The sequence below is a fragment of the Hyperolius riggenbachi genome, chromosome 9 (assembly GCF_040937935.1).
Source record: "Hyperolius riggenbachi isolate aHypRig1 chromosome 9, aHypRig1.pri, whole genome shotgun sequence".
Taxonomy (NCBI): domain Eukaryota; kingdom Metazoa; phylum Chordata; class Amphibia; order Anura; family Hyperoliidae; genus Hyperolius; species Hyperolius riggenbachi.
This window is the reverse complement of record NC_090654.1, coordinates 3160932-3177737: the sequence shown is the minus strand read 5'-3', so window position 1 is coordinate 3177737 and position 16806 is coordinate 3160932. Positions and strand designations below refer to the sequence as shown.

The following is a 16806-nucleotide window of genomic DNA, read 5'->3' as shown; positions in this document are numbered from 1 at the left end:
CACCATGCATTGCCTGGCAGTCCAGGAGAGGGCGTGGTCACATGAATTGGAGTAGTGGGCCTGAAGGCAGCAATGGGGGAATTACCAACATAATCGTTTTACTTTATTTACCATCTATGCATAAAATGTCAAATCTTGTTCCTTAGTTCTGGGGAGATAATAAATACAATTTTACACATTGAACAATTCCGGGGGGAGGGGGGGGGGGGGTTGCGTGTGTTATAAATTGCATCTCACACAGAGATGAGTTCTGGGGGGGGGGGTTATAATTTATATATCACACAGAGAAGAGTTCTGGGGGGAGGGGTTATAATTTATATATCACACAGAGAAGATCTGGGGGGAGGGGTTATAATTTATATATCACACAGAGATGAGTTCTGGGGGGGGGGTTATAATTTATATATCACACAGAGAAGAGTTCTGGGGGGAGGGGTTATAATTTATATATCACACAGAGAAGAGTTCTGGGGGGAGGGGTTATAATTTATATATCACACAGAGATGAGTTCTGGGGGGGGGGTTATAATTTATATATCACACAGAGAAGAGTTCTGGGGGGAGGGGTTATAATTTATATATCACACGGAGATGAGTTCTGGGGGTGGGGTTATAATTTATATATCACACAGAGATGAGTTCTGGGGGGGGGGGGGGGGTTATAATTTATATATCACACGGAGATGAGTTCTGGGGGGGGGTTATAATTTATATATCACACGGAGATGAGTTCTGGGGGGAGGGGGTTATAATTTATATATCACACAGGGAACAGGTAGTCAGTTTAGGCTCCTTTGCCCTCTTGACATACTGACACGGGGTCGCTGTGACGGATGTCACCCACGCCATGCTGCTGTGGCCTGACTATCTGACCTTTCATGACCCCTGGTGACAATGGTGACAATGTGGACGCGGTGCGAGCGCTATAGCTTCCTGAAGTCTCTGCGATGCGGGGGTTGCACAATCTGTCACCGGCCGCAGATGATGAGCCAGATATTAAAAAATAAGCAGATGCTAATGACTGTCCCACTTTGTGGTCTGATAACGTCAGCGGCTTCCATCCTGCTTTCATTTTTACTAAATACTTCATACAACACTTAAAGGGGCACTACAGCGAAAAACTGTAAAATTTAAAATATGTGCAAACATAGACAAATAAGAAGTACGTTTCTCCCAGAGTAAAATGAGCCATAAATTACTTTTCTCCTGTGTTGCTGTTCACAGTAGGTAGTAGAAATCTGACAGAAGTGACAGGTTTTGGACTAGTCCATCTCTTCATAGGGGATTCTCAGCATGGCCTTTATTCTTTATAAAGATATTCCCTAAAAAGGATTTAAACACTGATGCTCCCTACACAGTTTTTTGGCAGTTGGATGGAGCAGCTGCCATTCACTTTTATTTTGCTTTTGAAAATAAATATATCCCTGAGAATCCCCTATAAGGAGATGGACTAGTCCAAAACCTGTCACTTCTGTCAGATTTCTACTACCTACTGTAAGTGACAGCAACATAGGAGAAAAGTAATTTATGGCTCATTTTACTCTGGAAAAAACGCCCCTTTAAAATGACAAAAGTGACGATGTATCTACCACACAGCACTAAAATCATATCTATCTATTGATCTATCTACCTATCTATCTGCCTATCTATCTATTACACTTAATGGAAGATTTGCCACTTTGAGGAAGAATTAACGCACGCCTGATGTGACAGTGACATGGAGGCTGCCATATTTATTTCCTGTTAAACATTACCAGTTGCCTGGCTGTCCTGCTGATCTCTTTGGCTGCAGTAGTGCCTGAATCACACCTGAAACAAGCCTGCAGCTAATCCAGTCACACTTCAGTCACCTGATCTCCATGCTTGTTCAGGGGCTGTGGCTAAAATGTATTATAGTCAGAGGATCAGCAGGACAGCCAGGCAATGTGCATTGTTTAATGCAGTCACACTTCAGTCAGAGCACCTGATCAGCATGCTTGTTCAGTAATATTTGAGAAGTCGCTGGATTTGATCGGTTGCAGTGAACGTGGGTGACGTGGTCTGTGGGATTTGCAGATTGTTACACGTGGATTAGCAGGGATTGTCACCACAGTCAGAATTAAGGGTGACTCCGCAGTGACATAACCTCTCGGATAGCCGAGCTCTGCTTTCAGATCTGTCAGTAAATCCACACAAGCGAGATAAGTGGCGGCCGACCGGAAACGACTAACACAACAAACACAAGCGACAGCGTTTATTAGCAGGCGGCTGCTGTAAAGAGCTCTCAGCTGGGCAGATATGAGATGTGTGTTGTGAGGATGGTAATCTGCACTCAGCGCAGTGAAGCGAATGATCCTCATCTGATGTCTCCATGCGGCCGGCCGTAATCCCCAATTATCCAATTACCTCAGGGCTACCAGCGGAGACGCCGGAGTCACACTATTCCTGTGCATAGAAATCACAATCCCATACGTCCCTACTTTCTGAGAAGAGAAAGAGGGACGCTTAAGCCACACCCCTGATCACACCCCCATCACGCCCCTAGTCACGCATGCCATAAAGATTTCATAAGAAAAATATGTTGTTTTATAATTCAAACTACACTGGTCCTTTCTATCCTGGTTCATTTTTCTGATATATCAATTTAAAGGATGGGAATAAAGTTTTGAGTCAATCAAACACATTTTTTAGTAGAGAAATATATATAATTACATAGAAAGAGGGACAAAGTTCTGACAGAGGGACAAGTGAGGAGGTATTAGGGACAGAGGGACAGGGCTACCAAAGAGGGACTGTCCTTCCGAAAGAGGGACAGTTGGGAGCTATGGAATCCACAGAATCATCTGACAGCAGAGATTGGCTCCCAAATCAGCCTATAGCTGTGTATACACTTGTGATAACGATTAAGTGCCCATAACGGTACAATCCCCCAAATCGACGATTGATCATACGGCCGATCAGATTAGTAACGTTAATCATGCTGACTTATTATGAACTATTGTTCTAATAATCGTTCCATCAACCCAAATTACCGAACAATTCTGATGCTAGATACACACCATACAATTTTCTGTTAGATTTGTATGCCTAATACACACCATACTTTTTCCGCTCGATTTTCCATCCGATTCGTGTATGCCCAGCATTAGATTTACCTGCCAGATAGATAATTTCCAACATGTTGGATATTATCTATCTAACCACCTATCTGCCGAGCAATTAGGCATTGTTCTACTCAGCAGGAGATACACAGAAGACAATGCACCAGAGATAGTGACCGGTCTCTACCAGTACTTCACAGAAAATAATCTAAAGGTGACCATACACTGGTGGATTTGCCATCAGATCGACCAACAGATAGATCGCTCTCTGATCGAATCTGATCAGAGAGGGATCGTATGGCCACCTTTACTGCAAACAGATTGTGAATCGATTTCAGCATGAAACCGATCACAATCTGTGGAGCTGCCGCTGCCAGCTATACATTACCTGATCTGGCCGGCGTGACTGCCCTGGTCTCCGCTGTCTTCTTCTCCGCGCTCGTCTCCGGTCCGGCTGGCTTCACTGAACTTCCTGTCCAGGGGAAGTTTAAACAGTAGAGGGCGCTCTACTGTTTAAACTTCCTGCTGGGACAGGAAGTTCAGTGAAGCTGCAGCCCTGGAGCGGAGAAGAAGACAGCGGAGACCGGGGGAGTTGCACCGGCCGGAACAGGTAATGTATCTCCGCTGTATTGCGTTGGTCGGCGGGCATTCGAACGCCGCTATTGACACACTCCCAACCCGCCGTCGATCGAGAAAAATCTTCCACAACGACGGATCGACGGGAAACGACGGGAACGATTGATTTCGGACGGAAATCGATCGTTCTGTCAGTGTTTGCGTGGCGATTTCACAGCAGATTCAATCAGAGTGATCGAATCTGCTGTATATCGGCAAGAAAATCGTTAGGTGTATGGGCGCCTTAACAGAAAACCTAAAGGGGCCCATACACCTAACGATTTTCCTGCCGATATACAGCAGATTCGATCACTGTGGTTGAATCTGCTGTGAAATCGTTGAAAAAATCAATCAATCGTCCAAAATCAATCGTTCCCGTCGATCTGTCCATGCGGAAGATTTTGCTTGATCACCGGCAGGTCGGGAGTGCGTCGATAGCGGCGTTCGAATGTCCGATGACCGACGCTAGCAGCAATACATTACCTGTTCCGGCCGGCGCGAGTCCCCATCTGTCCCCGCTGCTTCTTCTCCGCGCTGGGTTCCGGACCGGCCGGCTTCACTGAACTTCCTGTCCCGGCAGGAAGTTTAAACAGTGGAGCGCACTCTACTGTTTAAACTTCCCCGGACAGGAAGTGAAGTGAAGGTGGAGCCGAGCGCGGAGAAGAAGACAGCTGAGACCGGGGGAGTTGCACCGGCCAGATCTGGTAATGTATAGCTGGCGGGCAGGCGGTGGGCGACAGCTGCACAGATTGTGATCGGTTTCATGCTGAAATCGATTCACAATCTGTTTGCTGTAAAGGCGGCCATACGATCCCTCTCTGATCAGATTCAATCAGAGAGGGATCTGTCTGTTGGTCGAATCTGATGGCAAATCCACCAGTGTATGGCTACCTTAGAAGAAAATTGTATGGTGTGTACTAGGCATTATAGTCTGATCAGATTGCTTATCATTTTCCCCTCTGTTGGTTTCTGATTGCAGAGATCGGAAAAATTGGATCATTACCGGTCACCATTAGCAATAACAGATGAATGAGCGATCACTGACTGGAATGCCGATCTCTTATTCGAGCACCCTCATATAAAACGCTGGCTTTGTGGTAAAGCAAACGATCAGATTTGAATATTGCGCATGCACACACCGGTGAGGTCGCAGTTTGATGGGAGAAGGATTTTGCGCATGGGCACACCGATCGTTACCTAATGATATCCATACATACAGCGGGAAATAAACGATCAGCGTTTAATCACATCTGGCGAGATGGATCAGAATTCGCCATCGATGTCTTTTGTTGGTTGTTAGTTTAAATAATTGTTTGTGAAACTTTTGCACACAATCATTGTTAACGATTAGTTGTACTGTAGCCGTTTCAAATAAAAGACTATAATCTATAGTGTGTGTGCAGCTTACAGTGCAGATCCGAGGGTACTTTTGACCATAGAGTTGCCTCAGATTGAGAGAACAAAGCTGTCCACCCAATCAGGGACGGATCAAGACCAAGTTGCGCCTGGGGCAAGGTCAGGTTTTGGCGCCTAAACTGCCATTCATTTTGATGCCTTTTTAAGAATTCAACAAACTGCACCTGGGGCAAGATACCCGCTTGCCCCCCCCCCCCCCCCTAGATCCGTCCCTGCACCCAATGTTCCATAACAATCAATTCCTTTCCAAAAAGAATCGATCCAAAAGGGATTGATTTCTACCATACACTGCACATCAATTTCCAAAAGATTCCAGCAGGGAATCTATTGAAAATCGATTGAACTACGGAATTGCTCTGTTCAATGCAGTATAGGCCATCGATGTACCAATGTACTTGCCCCGCCCCTGATTGTTTTACATTTTCCAACCTGTCCGATCGATTATTTCAATTGATTTTTGTTTAAATTGGATCAACAATTGATTGATCTGACATTTTGGGGAATTGATTCCCAGCAGATTAATTGAATCTTCAAGGAATCAAATAAGAAAATTAAATGAGTGTCTGGCCACCTTGACTTTACTGCTAAGTGATTTCCAGGGCTCTATATAAATGACATTAGACTGGAGGATCTCACACCTGGGGGTCATTATCTGCTGTTGGACGCACAGTAAAACCATTAGCTGCAGATATTTTCTCTCTTCAGAAGAGATTTGATTGTTTGTTACTTGGCGGTAGACTCGTCCATCACCAGGACCAGAAAACAAGCTGACAACTTGTACAACCAGATTTCTGCAGCCTGAAAGGAATTTCTTATGTTGCAGTTTTCTCGGGAGGTATTTCCAGTCCGTACACAACCTACAGGAAGCAGCCCAGTGATCTAAGAAGGAACATTACGATTGGCCCAAAACACGGGCGAATGAAGGTCTAATGCTGGGAATACACGGTGAGTTTTGTAGCTGATTAGATGGTTCGATAGATCATTTCCGACATGTCCGATCTCCCGTTCCATTCTTTTGCTGCTCGATTTCTGATAGAAGTGAATGGAAAAAGATAAGAAAAACGAGCGGAAGATAAAAGAATCCACTGCAAAATCGAACAGGAAAAATGATCGAGAAGAGAAAACGCACGGCAGAAATGAACCGTATATTCCCAGCATAAGGCTGGATAAGCCCCGGGATCTATGTATGCTTAATTTCTCATTCAGCCCTCAGAGATACCCAGAACCCTCCTTGCTTCATCACTGTGGTGGCCTGCTTCCAATAATCGGGGATGTTGGGGGCAATACATGTCCCAGAGTTACATAGTTTGGTTGAAAAAAGACATTCATCCATAAAGTTCAACCAGAAAATATGTCCTGCACCCTCACACATCCCAGCTGATCCAGAGGAAGGCTCTACCAATCTACCCCATCAAACCAAACGCCTGCCATGTCAGTACCCCAAACTCCACAACCAGACACCAGCAGCCCCTACAAATGTAAGGGCCGTCCCAATCTACTCCACCATTCCCCCACAGTGCCGGTACCTCAAACTCCACAATTAGAGAGACCAGAAACCCTACAAACCAAAGGACCGTCCCAATCTACTCCACCATTCCCCCACAGTGCCGGTACCTCAAACTCCACAATTAGAGACCAGAAACCCTACTAACCAAAGGACCGTCCCAATCTACCCCACCATTCCCCCACAGTGCCGGTACCTCAAACTGCGCAATTAGAGACCAGCAACCCTACAAACAGAAGGGCTGTCCCAATCTACCCCATCATGTCCCCACAGTGCCGGTACCTCAAACTGCACAATTAGAGACCAGAAACCCTACAAACCGAGGGAACGTCCCAATCTACCCCACCATTCCCCCACAGTGCCAGTACCCCAAACTCCACAACCAGACACCAGCAGCCCCTACAAACGTAAGGGCCGTCCCAATCTACTCCACCATTCCCCCACAGTGCCGGTACCTCAAACTCCACAATTAGAGACCAGCAACCCTACAAACAGAAGGGCAGTCCCAATCTACCCCAGCATGTCCCCACAGTGCCACTACCTCAAACTCCACAATTAGAGACCAGAAACCCTACTAACCAAAGGACCGTCCCAATCTACCCCACTATTCCCCCTCAGTGCCAGTGCCTCAAACTCCACAATTAGAGACCAGCAACCCTACAAACAGAAGGGCTGTCCCAATCTACCCCATCATGTCCCCACAGTGCCGGTACCTCAAACTGCACAATTAGAGACCAGAAACCCTACAAACCGAGGGAACGTCCCAATCTACCCCACCATTCCCCCACAGTGCCAGTACCCCAAACTCCACAACCAGACACCAGCAGCCCCTACAAACGTAAGGGCCGTCCCAATCTACTCCACCATTCCCCCACAGTGCCGGTACCTCAAACTCCACAATTAGAGACCAGCAACCCTACAAACAGAAGGGCAGTCCCAATCTACCCCAGCATGTCCCCACAGTGCCACTACCTCAAACTGCACAACTAGAGACCAGAAACCCTACAAACCGAGGGAACGTCCCAATCTACCCCACCATTCCCCCACAGTGCCACTACCTCAAACTGCACAATTAGAGACCAGAAACCCTACAAACCGAGGGAACGTCCCAATCTACCCCACCATTCCCCCACAGTGCCGGTACCTCAAACTCCACAACCAGAGACCAGAAACACTACAAACCGAAGGAACGTCCCAATCTACCCCAGTGCCATGCCCCCGTACTGCCAGTGTCCCAAACACCACAACCAGAGACCATCAACCCTACACACAGATCTGCAGCACAATCAGGAGAAAGCAAAATCAAATCCCCATTTTTATTCATCCAGAATGATGGAAGGGACTTTGCCTGATGTTTTTGGATAAACAGAGAATTAAACATCTCTTGAGGTAGACCCAAGCTCCACAGAATCTATTCATGTGAGACTTCTCAGGAACATTACAGCTCATTAAATAAGCTTTCCAGTAACAAGAAGATCCGTTATACATTCACAGACCTCGTCACTCCAGATCACGGAAAATAAACCTGCACTGTTGTGTGGAACTGAAAGCCAAGTCAGCAGTCAGGAGGACGAGGTGCCGGCCCGGCCGGGACATGGTCACTACATTCTATGAAGAAGAGGGACCTTCACTAAGGTCTACAAGAGACAGGGGAGCGTACCATGCTGAGGTTCAGGAAGGGAGGCCATATTTCAGAAACATAGAGCGATATCTGGAGGAGTCCTCAGAGCCTTCCAGAAAAACAGAGAAAAACCCAGAGGTCAATGCAGTCTATGTGAAAGATTGGTACTTACAAGTGTGGGGAGCAATACTCACAACCACAGTGTCAGGTGTTTGAGGAAAGAAACATCCCCTCTTGGATTCTTGGGTCTTTTTTAGAAAGGACAAGTCGCGCCTTTCAAAAATGAAGGGGGGGGGGGGGGGTTAGTTAGGGAACAGAACGGGGAACTCAATGGAGACTGCTGACCTCAATGTATGCAAAAAGTTTTTTGGGAGCAACTCTCAGTTGATATTTGAGGAAGGCCCAACCAGTTCAGCCATAATGAGGTGGTATCAGTCTACATATTCAACATACCAAGATACAGACTACCCAGCAAGCTCATGGTAAACCAGGAGTCCTGGGAGACTGAGTGTGTAAGGGCCGACAAAGGACCGAAAGCCCCTTTACTAAGATAGGTTCCCACAGTTCTCTCCCACCTCTCATGCACGAGACGGGGAGTCAGGCGTCAGATATTGGTTGAAGGTTTCTGTAGCGCATGAACATTTGGACACGCATGTACATGTGACATAAGGGCGACCAAATAAGGGTACGAATTTCAATGTTTGAACTGGTGATTATCTCGAGCAGAGCGGTTCAGGTGGGTTCATTCCCATAATGAGAAACATCCCCCTAACACTCTATCCAGGGATGAGGGAACCTCCTGGAGAGGATCCAGATCCACAAAAGTGAGACGCTATCTCTGAGGCACCCATTTTTACCGTGAAAATATATGATATGTAATATATGACTATATTTCACCCATCAAGCAAATACATCATAATTTCTGTGATGACTGCAGAGTTTTTCCTGGCCGATGCTCTGGACAGCTGGATATGCTTCTCTCCTGCTGGTATCACTGTCAGATGTCACTGAGGTGGGAATAAGTACTTATCTGCTGCGTACGCAGAGCCAGCATCCCCACGGACACTGCATTACACCCGGCAGAGCTGTAGGGGTGCTAGAGAGCAATGTATTTCCAGCAGCTGGAGAGTGAAGAAGAAGTGAAGGGGAGGTTTGTGGTATTTAGTTACAGAGAGGGTTGTGTCTCTCTATACATTATGTACTGTAGATCTTTGTACTAAACTCGAGTAACCTCTAAGTTGTATATAACTTTTCCTGCCTGATTCTGTGTCTTGCTAGATAACGGATTGCACGGACAAGGCGAGAAACTGATAAAACATAAGATAACAGAAGATATACAAACTACAGTCCTCAGATTTTCCCCATCTTATCTGCATAGAAATCTTCTGATCTGTCATTTCTGACCTCCTCCATTAACCCTCATCTAGTCTTTGCCCCTAACCTTTTAAGGCCATAGACATGCAGAATGGGCAAGGTCACTGGGCCGGGGCTGTACAGATGCTTAGTTAGCCTACAGGCTAACGATGCGTCCTGTTGCTATGTGGGGGCAGAGGGCGAGATGGAGCGTTGCAGAGCCTAACCCCATCCTAACCTCAACACTAACCCTATGCTGACCTCAACCCTAACCCCATCCTGACCTCAACCCTAACCCCACCCTGACCTCAACCCTAACCCCATCCTAACTTCAACCAACTCTAACCCCATCCTAACACTAACACAATCCTAACCCCAACACTAACCCCATCTAACCTCAACGCTAACCCTATGCTGACCTCAACCCTAACCCCATCCTAACTTCAACACTTACCCCATCTAACCTCAACACTAACCCCATCTAACCTCAACACTAACCCTATGCTGACCTCAACCCTAACCCCATCCTAACTTCAACCCTAACCCCATCCTAACTTCAACCCTAACCCCATCCTAACTTCAACACTAACCCCATCCTAACTTCAACACTAACCCCATCCTAACACTAACACCATCCTAACCTCAACACTAACCCTATGCTGACCTCAACCCTAACCCCATCCTAACACTAACACCATCCTAGCCTCAATGTTAACGATAGTGTATAGACACCTGTTTGAATGTGGCTCAGTGTACAGACTTCCTCTTCAATCTATACAGTATTGACTGTCAGGGAAAACCTGCCCGACGTCCTGATCACTCAGCGAGGACAGGAATGTGACAGCTCAAGCGCCGAGATCACAGACAGACGAGGACAGAATCCCCAGCATGGAATCTATGTGTCATCAGGTCTGATCTACCTCGAGGGACCCTCCACACACACAGATCATCCTCCCAACACGACACGTCCAACCGGACAGAACCCTAACCAAACATTCAGCCTATTTCCAGCCTTCTGAAAGACCATACACCACGCAATCTGATTGTACAATGGTCTGAGGTGACATCCATGTGATATATCATACAGTGTCTGGCTGTACAGAGGATGTAGCCTTGTCACATGTTACGCTGCACTGCAGGCGTGTTCCTGGCGTGTATTACGTGTAGGTGGAGGAATAAAAACGAGAGTGGGCGCTATTTTTACCTCACATGAATGAAGATGAGCGAGGGACGGAAATCGCCAGCAATGAATAAACGATCTCTATTTGTTGCATCACAAGATTTTCACTGGTTAGCGAGTCAGAGACCCGAACGCGTCATTTGTTTCCTAACCAGCGAAATCTTATTGCGACACGCCGCGACCTCGCAGACGTCTGACAATGCAGAATGTCCCCTTACTTCCCAAATCCCATCATGTGACACCACAGCTGAACGGCCAGAAAAAGCCAACCTCGCTGACTCATGTGCCGAGCGTGTGAGGAGAGGGGCTGATCCTCATGTCTCTTCCGTCCCCAAATTGGTCGCTTTCTCTGGCGGGCGTGCACTTGGCAGCACCAATCTTCATCCAATTCGATTATAATAATCGAATTGGATGGTCGATCGGCCGCCAGGTCGCCTGATGTGCGGCCACCTTTACACATCAGTCGCTGGTTGAGTCCCCAGCCAAACATCATGGACACAGTGATCTCCTTTACTGACCCACGGCCAGGGTCATAGCAATAGGGGGTGCAGAGACCGCATCGGGGCCCTTGGGCCAGACAGGCCCTGAGGAGCCCACCCCTAACCACAGTATTAACTCTTTATTAGTCCTGTGCTGGTAATGATCACTTCTATAGATCCAGGAGGATGTTATATCTGTCTGTATCCCTGAGCAGGAGCTTTCCCTTCATTTCCTGCCAGGATCACCAGAGCTACATCAGCATGAGGGGAATCTTCCCAGTGTCAGCACAGACAGCAGTAACACAGTGATCCAGGAGGATGTTATTGCTGTCTGTATCCCTGAGCAGGAGCTTTCTCTCCATTTCCTGCCAGGATCACCAGGGTTACAGCAGCAGAGGGGGAATCTCTCCAGTGGCAGCACAGACAGCAATAACACAGTGATACAGGAGGATGTTATTGCTGTCTGTATCCCTGAGCAGGAGCTTTCTCTCCATTTCCTGCCAGGATCACCAGAGCTACATCAGCATGAGGGGAATCTTCCCAGTGTCAGCACAGACAGCAATAACACAGTGATCCAGGAGGATGTTATTGCTGTCTGTATCCCTGAGCAGGAGCTTTCTCTCCATTTCCTGCCAGGATCACCAGGGTTACAGCAGCAGAGGGGGAATCTCTCCAGTGGCAGCACAGACAGCAGTAACACAGCGGGGAAGATCCAGGGGGGTTTTATTGCTGTCTGTGTCCAGAGATATCCCTCCCCTCTCTGCAGACACTGCTGGGATGGCCTTGCCAGGATGTGGTGAACACAGACAGGAATAAGAGTCTGATGGATGGGGGGGCCCTCCTCATATTACTGCAATCACTGCAGCTGTAATGCTGGGTACACACTATGAGATTTTCTGGCAGATTTCCAATCAGATCCAAGATGTCCAATCTGGTTTGATTTGAAGTGTTTTCTCTTCACTTCTATCGGAAATCTATCAGAAAATGATCAGGAATTGATCGGAAATCAGATCAGACATGTTGGAAATAATCGATCTGAAATTAAATCTGGCGGAAAATCTCATAGTGTGTAGCCAGCATTACTGGACTTATAGCTATACAATATTGTGTGAGATGTGGACAGTGTGGGGAAGTATTATAACTGTGCTATATAAACAAGCCTCGTCCATAATATGAGCTGTGATTATCCTCAATGCACAGCAGGTGTGTTCTGAGTTCACATCTATATATCATGCTGATCCATATCCTTCTGCTCAGCAGGTGGTGACCGGCCTATCAATTATCTGCATGTCCCCTATTGGCCAATCACAAAACACTTAGACTGGACAGTCTGGGGAACTCAGGTGCTTACTAAAGGTGGCCATACACTGAGAGATTTGCAGCAAATTCGACCATTAGATAGATTTCTGTCAGATACCTGTCAAGTCCAATCTGACAGGAATCTATCTGATGTGGCCACACACTCGGAACAGATTTCCAATAGATTTCAGAATGAAATCTATAAGAAATCGATCTAAATATGTTATATTGGACCATTAAGGGGCCCATACACTAGTCAATATTGCGATTTCGCAAATCGATGCACGATCAAACGGCACGATTTGATATATTTGTCACGATGGAAAATCGAGGTCGATCTGCTGCTGGCAGCAGATCCATGGCCCATATGCTAAGTACACACCATACAATTTTCCAGGGCTGTGGAGTCGGAGTTGGAGGCGAGGAGTTTGAGCTATTTTGGGTACCCACAGTCAGAGTTGGAGTCGGAGTCATAGTTTCATAAACTGAGGAGTCGGAGTCGGAAGACTCCACAGCCCTGCAATTTTCTGTTCGCTTCTCTGTTAGATTTACTGTAATTAGATTATTTTCTGAAGAGACTGGTCACTATCTCTGGTGCATTGTCTTCTGGTTATCTCCTGCTGAGTAGAACAATGCCTAATTGCTCGGCAGATAGATGGTTAGGTAGATACTTTCCAACATGCTGGAAATGATTTATCTGGCAGGTAAATCTAACAGGAAATTGTATAGTGTGTACCTAGCAATAGAGTTGCATTGGATCTAATGGTGCTATAGTGCATTTAGAACAATTTCCAATACATTTCTTATGAAATCTATTGGAAATCTGTTCCTAGTGTGTGGCACACATCAGATAGATTCCTGTCAGATTCGACCTGACAGGCATCTGCCAGAAATCTATCTGATGGTCGAATCTGCTGCAAATCTATAAGTGTATGGCTACCTTTAGATCCAATGCAACTCTGTGTGCCATCCATCTGCTGCCAGCAGCAGATCGACCTAAATTTTCCATTCAGTCAGATAGATAAAATCCATCGAAATTGATTGAACGATTGATGGCTGAAATCAACCAGTGTATGGGCCTCTTAACAGTACAATCTCCCAAACGATTGACCATCGATCAGATCAGGCACCGATCAACGGTGAACAATTGTCCCGTCGATCCAAATTTCAGATTGATTCTACAAGCCTGAGCGAAGTGCTTATTATTTCTCCTCTGTTTCCGTTCAATCAAACCATCAGATTGGACGGCCAATCATTCGGGAGATTGTAACGTTTATGGGCAATTAAGAGTTCTGCGGCGCAGCTTTTACCGCTATCTAGAGCCGCCGTGGGTGGATATGAAGCCACAGAGTCCGCCCTGGTGTGTGTACAGGCTGCGGTGAACGGCGAAGCGAGCGGATCTGAGCGCGGCCGAACGCCGGGCAACTACTGACAGCGACCTGGATACAGATAATAAATACCATCTGTGGATTGGCAGAGCTGTCACTCCAGACCTGCATATTGTAAAGATGAACAAAACTGCCAGATTATTCCAAGTGCTGGAAATCAGTAACAATGGCTCCAGCTCTCTGCAGATCATTACTGGCAATTTCTGCACACTCTCATGGCAACAGTACTCCAAACTGTGCAGAGCATTCTGTGCTGTCGCCACAAGGAAGTGCAACCTGAACTGACTGACACATCTGGAAATTCTTTGCTGACTCTTAAATGAAACAGAAAGCTATTTTTAAACAACATTAAATTATAAATAGACCAGAGTCCCGCTGGCTATATTTGTGGTTATATTGTGCAGAAAATTATATGTCACCTTAATTCTCCTGACATCACTTATTGACCAAGTAATACTTCTGCTGATCACTGCTGCAGATCAATACACTGACCAATACTCAATACAGTAATCAATGTACTGAGCTATATACTGACCGATACACTGATGTATACAATGATCAATACAATGATCAATACAGTCATCTATAAACTGATATATGAAGAAATCAGAACAGTCATCTATGCACTGAGCTATATACTGATCCATACAATCATCAATACAGTCATCTATAAACTGATCTATACAGCGATCTATGCAATTATCAATACACTGATCAATAATGATTAATACACATATCTATAAATGGATCTATACACTGATCAATACAGTCATCTATAAACTGATATATGAAGTGATCAGAACAGTAATCTATGCACTGAGCTATATACTGCCCAATACAATGATCAGTATAATTTTGATCTATACATCGATTGATGAAAAATGATCAACACAATGATCAATAATGATTAATACACGTATCTATAAACTGTTCAATACAATAATTATACACTGATCTATATACTGTTCTACTCAATAATCAATACACAGATCAATACAGATGAATACACTGATCTACACACAATAATCTATGTGCTGATCTATACACTTATCAATGCACCAATCAATACTCTGACAGTCACTACAATAATCTATGCAATAACTTATACACAGATCAATACACCGATCAATACTGATTAATGCACTAATCTGTACACTAATACAATAATCTATACACAGATCTATACACTGATCAATACTGACTAATGCACTGATCTGTACACTGATACAATAATCTATGCACAGATCTATACACTTATCAATACTGATTAATGCACTAATCTGTACACTGATACAATAATCTATACACAGATCTATACACTGATCAATACTGATTAATGCACTGATCTGTACACTAATACAATCATCTATGCACAGATCTATAGACGTATCTATACTCTGATATAATCAATGCCTTCTCTGCAGACAGATGTATGTTCTGCAGGGATAAAGTTGGAGTGACAGCGGTTTGGTGGCACTGACCTGCAGCTGGGGGTCTCTCTCTGGTGGTCTCAGCTGTGGTGGTCTCAGCTGTGGTGGTCCTGCAGCTGTCAGTGGTCTTCCATGCAGGGGGAGGGGTCAGGAGTCAGTTTGGTGGCACTGACCTGCAGCTGGGGGTCTCTGGTGGTCTCAGCTGTGGTGGTCCTGCAGCTGTCAGTGGTTTTCCATGCAGGGGGAGGGGTGCAGCTGTTTGGTGGGATCTGGAGTGACAGCAGTTTGGTGGCACTGACCTGCAGCTGGTGGTCTCAGCTGTGGTGGTCTCAGCTGTCAGTGGTCTTCCATGCAGGGGGAGGGATCAGAAGCCAGTTTGGTGGCACTCAGCTGGTGGTCTCTGGAGGTCCTGCAGCTGTCAGTGGTCTTCCATGCAGGCTGAGGGGGGACAGCTATAATGGGATGAGGACTCCACTAGCTCTGATCTGGCAGACTGAGTCCCACAGCTTGTCACACACTCTGGCTGTACTGTACATGCGGCCACTCCCCTCCTCTCCTGAGCCCCGCCCCCTGTGTCCTGTGCCCCGCCCCCTCTGTGACTGTCACTTATACAATATATCCACTCACTGCACTGACCGGCAGCTCTGTCACTTAACATTGTATCAATCACAGACCAGCACACTCATCTCCCTCCACTAACAGAAATGGGTGCTCAGGCTGCCCCCTGCTGGACACCAGGAGACCTGCAGGAAATGTTTATTTATATAATTTACTAATAACAAACAAGCAGTTATTTCACACAGCAGCCCAGTCCCAAAATAATACTAAAATACGCTGATATCACAATAGCAGCACAAAGCTACTCTGCAGAGACAATGACAAAGGCAATACAAATAGAATAATGTAAAAACTCTGCATAAAAGGACATTGATGTAATTACAGCGGCGTAGCAATAGAGAATGCAGTGGTTGCGACCGCACCGGGGCCCCTGCACCAGAGGGGCCCTCCTTCATCCATCTTATTAGCTTTACATTTGTTCTATGCTGGTAACGATGAACACCTATATATGTCCCCAGGGAGAAAAGCGCTATACAAATATTATTGTTACTGTTATATGTACATTGTATAATGGTAATCCTTAAAGGAAACATCCAAGCAAAAATACAAAACAAAAACGAAATGTACTTACCTGGGGCTTCTTCCAGCCCCTGGCAGCCGATCTCTCCCTCACCAGAGCTCCTCGCCAGGTCAGCATCTTCTGCTCCTGCACGAGCACGCGGCTGCACCACTTGCGCTCACATGGCCTGGAGCATCCTGGAGGATCTGGAGACACCGGAGCCATGGCGAGGGACAGATCGGCTGCCAGGGGCTGGAGGAAGCCTCAGGTAAGTAGATCTCGTTTTTTGTTTTTTTTTCCCTCGGACCTTCCCTTTATCTAACT

General features: G+C 46.1%; 1 protein-coding gene across 4 annotated transcripts in view; it reads right to left on the bottom strand.

Moving 5' to 3' along the window:
• The window catches only part of PPARG (peroxisome proliferator activated receptor gamma), a 113974-nt gene extending 98105 nt beyond the window's left edge, over nt 1-15869 (bottom strand). For 2 of the 4 annotated variants that reach the window (XR_011023782.1, XM_068251789.1), the window contains exon 1: nt 15417-15869. The gene's annotated coding sequence lies outside the window, so the exon portion shown is untranslated. The remainder of the gene's footprint in view (nt 1-15416) is intronic. The other 2 variants (XM_068251790.1, XM_068251791.1) reach the window with 2 other exon arrangements.
• Between the last annotated feature and the right edge of the window lie 937 nt (nt 15870-16806).